The following is a 7,500-nucleotide window of genomic DNA, read 5'->3' as shown; positions in this document are numbered from 1 at the left end:
CCTAATGAGGCTGCGAGCCATAACGAGCGCGACCAAATGGCAGCTCTGTGCTGACACCTCTCCTCCTGTCGTCTGAAGCCCTCCCGTTAAACTGAAATATTTGTGGTGATACGGCGAGCTATAAAAACAGGGTTGAGCTGTTAAAAAAAAAAAAAAAAATCAGCTCATGACTTCTGCCTGAAAATTGGCATAAGCATTTCTTGGTGGACCAGGTCAGATACACTGGTGCCACTGTAAATGAAAAATTATGCTTAGGGGAATTTCTCATTACGTCAAATACACTTGCACTCCACTCAGCAGACCTCAAGCTTCTTCTCTTGTTCAGTCCTTCCAGTGGCACGGGGCCAGCCTGACACTGATCTATCTCTGCAGATGGGAGATAATCTTTAACAACAAACCTAAAACCCTCAACTGGTGTGAGTTTGGGGTTTGGCTTCTTTGAGTTTTTAAATAGAAACACAAACCAGTACCTGCGTGCCATATGGAGCAAGAAATCTCAAAGCTCTTGGATTTGTTAGGCTATCATCCATTGATTTTTTATTTTCACTGTCATATAGCTCATACGATCTTACCCACTTGTACAGTTCTGTTGAATGAGGGCTGACAAACCACTGATATTTTGCACGGGGCTCCGTTCTTTCAGGAATACTCTCTTGAATGCCTCCTATAACTTTAAGTTAGGGTAAAACATTTAGAGCGTTCCGTTTGACATCGATGCCATCTATCAACCCGCAGACTTTTTTGGTGCCATTTTGCCAGATTTCCACAAAGATTGATGTTACTGGAGAACATTGTTGGTTCAGAACTAACCATTTAGGTACACCAAATTATAAAGACAGTACGACTAGTCACAGTCTTCTGCTTTCCTGAAATCAGTTCACGTCTTCACATTGCGTATTTTCACTCTTTTCTTTTGTATTTTCCTTTTTCACTTCCTTACACGCCCAGAAGACAGGGAAAAAAGCTTTTCTGCACACTCGATAGGAATGGGCACCAGTTCCTTTAAAGCAACCTGTCACAGAAAACCTCTCATCCACCCCGCATCCTTCCCTGAGAAAAACAGTGCCCATTCAGCCCCCGGAAGCCAACTTAGGAGTCACAGATTGTGCCCAAGGTAGCAGGTAAGCAGAGCTGTCTTACCTGGCACATTAACATCAGTCTTGTTTTCTGTCTGAATTTATAGAGATATGTTTTTAAAATGGAACAATTTGCTTGGGAGGAAAAAAAAAATTGAAGTCAGGAATGGGGCTTTTTCCTCTCAGCCTTGTGAAAGACAGTAAAACCAGTGTAAAATCAGTGTAACTTAATTGACTTTCCAATGCTAATTTATGCTAATGGAGGTTCTGGTCCATAGTTTTCACCTGGGAACTCAATAGCAATGAGTGATGGCTCCAATTAGTCATTATAATTGTGAGTTGCTAAAGCTAATATTAGTAGAACTGCATGACATTCTGGGTATCTCCCCAAACTTTTCTGATAATAAGTCTTGTTCCACACAGCTGGATCATATTTAGCTGCAAATGCATCTCAGCTGGTTTCTGAGTCTTTTGGGTTATCCTGAGTGTTTGCAGGGCAGCCTCCCTCATTAGAAAATACTGCTGAGCATCCACTTGTCCCAGCCCCCAGATAAGTACAACCCAGCAGATGTTTGATGTTTGCTCCTTCCCAAAGGTAAGTGTTTAACATCCAGGCAAAATGGCTACTTGGATGTTTTATTTGATGAGCTTTGCTTTGGATAACTGATATGGGACATGCGATTTCAATTATAACCAGCAAAAATTCAGCTGCTATTTCTCTGTACGTTTCTATTTGGGCATGAGCAGTGGTGTTTGTTGTACTAGGTAGAGCTGAGACTCATAGTGCTTTATAGTGAGGTTCTTAGGGTAATCGTAGTGCCTCTGTGACAACGTCAAGTATATTAAACAAAATCAAATACAGTGTATTTTTTCCTATTAATTAATTTGATATGAACGTTAGCATTGCCCATAAAAGTTCTGCTGTGGTGAGAGTACCAAATCAAAAGTGCTCAAATGTATTTGTAAGACCCTGTGTAACAGATGGGTAAGTCCATAGCTAAGTAAGTAACAGGTGGAAAAGCTGGCACTCAGTGTGAGGCAGGATTCCTGGGATAGATAGAAGTATCTTGATATCTATGTGACTCAGCAGTGGAGAAGCTGATAACAGTTTGATGACAGGGATGAGAAGTAATTTGCAACTTTAGATTCTCAGTGCTGAGATGAATAGGATAGTTGCTGCTTCTCAGTGCTACCAATGGGATGCCTGCATGCTGGGGCAGACATGGCATGGGTAGTGTATGGATTCTGTTTTCACACCAGGCACGAGAAAAGGTCCAAACTTATCACCCAGCAATGACTTCTTTTTTAACTAGAATTAAGTCTTGGCTTAATTTTAAAGGAGGCTTCTTTGGAAAGATAATCCTTGCAGTGAGTTCTGGGGTCTCAGCCTAGAAAAACTTCTTTTAATGTAAATGGATGGAAATGTGTAAAACATATGTATCAACTCCGTGTGTTTTTTTACATAGTGCTCAGCATTACCACCACCCACTAATGAAAACAGAAATTCTTGCTAATGGAATAGGGCTTTGCACCACAGTGGGCAAAATAAGGGTTAATTTAGTCCTCTACAAAAGACTGCAAAGAGAGCATGTTACTTCACGTTACTATGGCTTTCAAGCCATCATTTCCACAGGTAGTAGCAGGCTGTCACTCTGAGGTACCCCCATGAGTTTGTCACCTTCAGCAGTGCTACCCTGTCCAGGGAGTTCAGTTAAAGTACAGAGAGTGAAAAGGAGAGAATAAGCTTCAGCTCATGCAAAGCAATTTGCAGACTTTTTACATTGAAGCTACAGCAAGTTGAGCTTCTCTGGTGGCCACAAGGAAGACTGCATGAAGCAGGGACTGTGATCCATGAGCTCAGCACCTGCCCTCATTGCTATTTTGCATTGAACAACGTGCAGCCAGCAGCTCAGGCTGTGTTTGCAATGAACTCAACCGTTTGGCAACTGGGTGAACAGCAAAAAACCAAACTGGGTGTAAGACTCCCCACTCTGAAGTCATATACCAACGTTGCTGACATCATGCTGCCTTCACTACTACGCTCACTCCTTGCCAATTGCATCACACTTTCTTTGCCCTTAAGAGGGAATTGCATACAATCTCCTCAACTGGTTTTGTCCCACTCTCTTTCAAATTGAGGATTTTGTTCTCCATCTGCGATGAAGTTCTATAAAGGACTTATGAAGAGCATCTCCTCTCCTAAATTAGAGTCTCTTTTTGTTGAAGAAAAAATCATGAAGCTAAAACTTAATGAGAGGGCCTAGAGTAATCAATCGTGTTTAGACACAGAAGCTAATACTTGGTGAAGAACAGTTCTTCCCAAGAAAAACCTGTTAACGTGAGTCAGAAACCAAGGGCTTGGATGGGCATCACACTGTATGACCCTCAAGAAAGAGTAGCCTATGTTGGTTGATACGATATATAAAGGCAAAGAATAAAATAATACTAAAATATAAGTAACAGAAATCATGATGTTACTCATTTCAATTGATCTGTTGTTTTACAGGGCAGAAGAAGACAGCACAGGGCATGCATTATACGTGTAATTTATTTACAGGTTATTACGTAGATGGATTTTGGTAAAGGAACGAAAGAAATAGGTTTCCTTCTCAGAGCACTGTTTTGTAAACAGTTACACTGGCTTTAGGAAAAAAACTTAATGGGAGGATGCTCAGGGTTCTCCATATTAAGGGGCACTCTGAAATTACCTAAGGCTTTCTCCAGGGTTGTTCCATTATGTCAGAAGTATTTATATTGCCAGAAAGCTGTAAGTCAACTGCGGAAAAATGTAGCAATGAAATTCTTCGAGAAAGGACAAGAAAAAATGACAAAATAAAGAGGAACAATAGTAGGCATCTGCCACAAACCACTTGATTTGGAGGAGAACAAGAATGTTCCATTTGGCAGCACACTGTAATTGCAGAAGACTGTTAACCACTGTAACATCTGCAGAAGAAGAGGTACAGCTAAGTGTTAAGGTTCTTCGTTTTTATAGTGGATAATTTTATGTTGCTCGAAATAAAGATTTAATTTTTGCCCGCAAGGACTTTGTCCCTGGAAAGCATTAACGAGAAGAAAAAGAAAGGTTCTATTCTTAGCTTATTTTGGCAACTAATCCAATTAGCAACAGTAGTTGATTGGATAGCCAACCAGCTGAAATGAACTTGCCTGTAAATCTTATCTTTTAATAACTTCAGCAACTTCCTAGCGTTTATTTTCTCCCATCTCTATTAGAATTCATGGTTTCCTGGTTACCTCTGAATATTTGGGACCCTTTCCTTTCCAACCTGTCTGCTGCCATTTTGTGACATTGGTGTCACCTTCTCTTTGGAGCAGGGTGCTTAGCAGAACAGGATCCCTTCAGCCTGGGACCTTCTGATGGGACCCCACTCCTAGTCATCATTTCTTGCTCCCCTTCCAGTTTTCTCTTCACTCAATACAACGTTGTTCCCTCTTTGCTTCTTCTCATCCCCCATCCTTCAGCTATTTGTGTCCATTATGCTGTTGCCTATGTCCGGGATACTTTTCTCTCCTTCTTTCTTTCCAACTTTGTGAAAAACAATTATTTTCAATGTTGACCCTTCCCTACAGGGTGTCTACTTGCAGTGCATTCCTTCCCACCTCTCCTGAACACTCAGACTGAACAACAAGGGGTCAGAGCAGTTTTTCTTCAACAGGCTCTCGACTAGGGAGAAGTTAATTAATTAGCAGAGAGAGCTTCTCTGGGAGTAAGAGCAGGAGTGTGCATTCCCTCTAGGCTTCCTGCTCTGTGATTTAGATAGGCTGCAACATTTCACACCCTTATCGCTCCTCTGCCACGAACAAATGTTTGGTGAATTTTAGGGACCCTTTTCTTTAGTAGCAGTTCCACAGCTGAATTTGATACGGTCTCTACAGTGGGTTTAAATGTTTCAAGGCTGATGCTGTCTCACAGGCATAGGAAAATCAAATCCAAGTTGTTGGTAGGAAAGCTGAAAGGTGCACAAAGGACCTTATTTTACACCGTCTAACTGGCGTTAGATACTCTGTGATCACAAAATGACATTTTTTTTACCAGACCATTCCTCCTTTTATTAGAAATGCAAGATTAAAGTTTTTGTTTTTTAATCAGCCCCCTTAATAGCTTACTGATAATGTTAAAAACTGGGAAAAGGAGAAGTCAGAATCTCCAAAGAAAAATGGTTATGGTAGTTAGCTACTCTTTCAATAATACTTTTGAATGTACCTCTACTCAGGTCTACTCAAGCCAAACTTTTTATAGGTAATATTAATAATAATTCTGCTTGACTCATTGTTTAGCATCTGGTTTGCCACCCCAGACTATGGTTTGTGCATCTTGCTCCAAGTGAAGTCAATGGCAGTTGCATTTAGGACACGTTATGTGCTGCATACTGACATGCTCAGAAGAATGGGACCCCAGGCATCTTCTATGCATCACTTTCAGGTACACTTAACAGACACACTGAGCTACTTAGCTCCTCGCCTGTATAACTGCTGATAGAAATAGAGGGAATGGCCTTGAGTTGCTGCAGGGGAGATTCAGGTTGGATGCTAGGAAATACTGCTTCTCCAAGACTGATCAGGCACTAGAATGGGCTGCAGAGAAGGGTGGAGTCACTGACCCTGAAGATGTTCAAGGGACATTTAGACAGACTGGGGACATGGTTTAATGGGAAACTTTGGTGGTAGGTGGTGGTTGGATGAATGATCTCGGAGGTCTTTTCCAACCTTGGTGATTCTGTGATTTCTCCCTGCTTCAGTTTCACTTTTGTAAAGCATAATGAACATCATGTGACAAAGACATTAGAGAAGGAAATCACTGTCGCAGCCCTCAAGGCAGTGAAGAGCTCAGGGAGATAGACAGATCATGAGGAAAGTTTGGACTTTTTTTTTTTTTTTTGAGACAGGACTTGAGTAGGCTTTAATAACTTAGGTGTAAGGGACCACACACTGAACAATAAAGGAAAACAGTATTGAAGAGTACTGCATTCAGCACTATTCAGTACTGCGTGAGGCAGGGGTTGAGGGGGGAAACCCTGCTTCTGTTGCATAACCAAGCCAATATTCTGACCCCCAAACATGGGGAGTCCATGCAAAGCTTGCAGAGCAACCTCCATCAGAGCATTTTTGGTTTACTTTTGATTGCTTGCCTTCGCAAGCCTTAAGAACGCTCTTTTAATGTAATTGTTTATGTGATAAGATGAGGGAGAAACTAGGCCCATTAATAAATGAGGATAAGAATAAAATTAATGACAATTCAGAAATAACTAGAACCGATTCTACACTGGGGAGCTGCCCCAGTTCCAGCCCTCAGTGGCCAGTCACCAGCACAGCACCAGCAGCACAAATCCACAGCACAAATAAGGAGCTCTGCTGCATCTGCTGCGAGTTGCTGCAAGCAGTCCAAGGTGCATCAAGATGTCAGTGTTTTAAATTTCTGTTTTGACTTTGCCTAAACTCCTGTTCTGGGCAGTTGGTAGGTTGTACTGGTGCCAAACAGTGCCTGAAATTCTCATTGAGAACGTTGACACCTTTAAAAATGAGGAAAATTCTGCTTTTTGCAGTAGGAAAATTATTTAGGCGGTAAGAACGCTACACATATGCAGCTATTAAAAAGTAATGTATACAGATTGGCAGCTATGGATATGCATACCATGTGCTTGTTTAGTAAAACTGAATGTGCAGCTGATATGGAGGCTGTTTTGGAAGTAATAACATGCAGTGATGGTAGGAAAATTAGAGGAAGATAAGGAAGTTGACTCTTGATGAAGGCTTAAAATATCTAAGCAGGTATTTGTCTCACAGACACAGTGAAGGTGGATGAGGACAGGGATGCAGAGGAGGAAATGGAATGCAGCCCAGGTCTCTCTCTCTCTCCAAAGCAGCCCTCTGCCTGGCCTTCCATCCTGCAGCAATGAAGCACTACTCCTCCCATTCACTACCAGAACATGCACCCATCTGATGCCAGAACACGTGTCCACAGCCGCTGCTTCCGATCAAACTACCCTATCTCACAACACAGGAATAATGAGGAAGCCAGTATTCTTTCTTGGCGTATTCTTTAGGCATTGATCTGCACGTTGCTATAACCGTAGTGAGACAAATAAGGGGAGACAACTGAAAGAAAGCAAATCGATGTTTTTTGCAGTTTACATCGAGGAGAAGGGATTTTCATATCTTACACATGAGGAAGAATGTGAGACCACATTCTTCCACACAAGCAGCGATGGTCGGCAGTGCTGGTGCAGCTGACAGACCAAAGAGGTGAGGTTTGCACCTGGTAAGATGAAATAAGATTGGTAAATTGTAAATGCCTTGAATGCAGGGGGAGCCACTTGTATTTAATGCAATGGGCAGGATGGAGCCTGCAGTGGTCTTATGGTGAGAGCAACAGGGAGGTGAAGATTTTGTGGTCTTTTGAAGT

At 41.8% G+C, this 7,500-nt stretch overlaps 1 protein-coding gene across 13 annotated transcripts in view; it reads right to left on the bottom strand.

Moving 5' to 3' along the window:
* Positions 1-7,500, bottom strand: part of EBF3 (EBF transcription factor 3) — a 115,767-nt gene that overhangs the window by 83,220 nt on the left and 25,047 nt on the right. The gene's annotated exons all lie outside the window — the stretch shown is intronic.

This window comes from Tympanuchus pallidicinctus, unplaced genomic scaffold, assembly GCF_026119805.1.
Source record: "Tympanuchus pallidicinctus isolate F22 unplaced genomic scaffold, pur_lepc_1.0 scaffold16, whole genome shotgun sequence".
NCBI classification, from domain to species: domain Eukaryota; kingdom Metazoa; phylum Chordata; class Aves; order Galliformes; family Phasianidae; genus Tympanuchus; species Tympanuchus pallidicinctus.
This window is presented reverse-complemented; position numbering and strand designations above follow the sequence as displayed.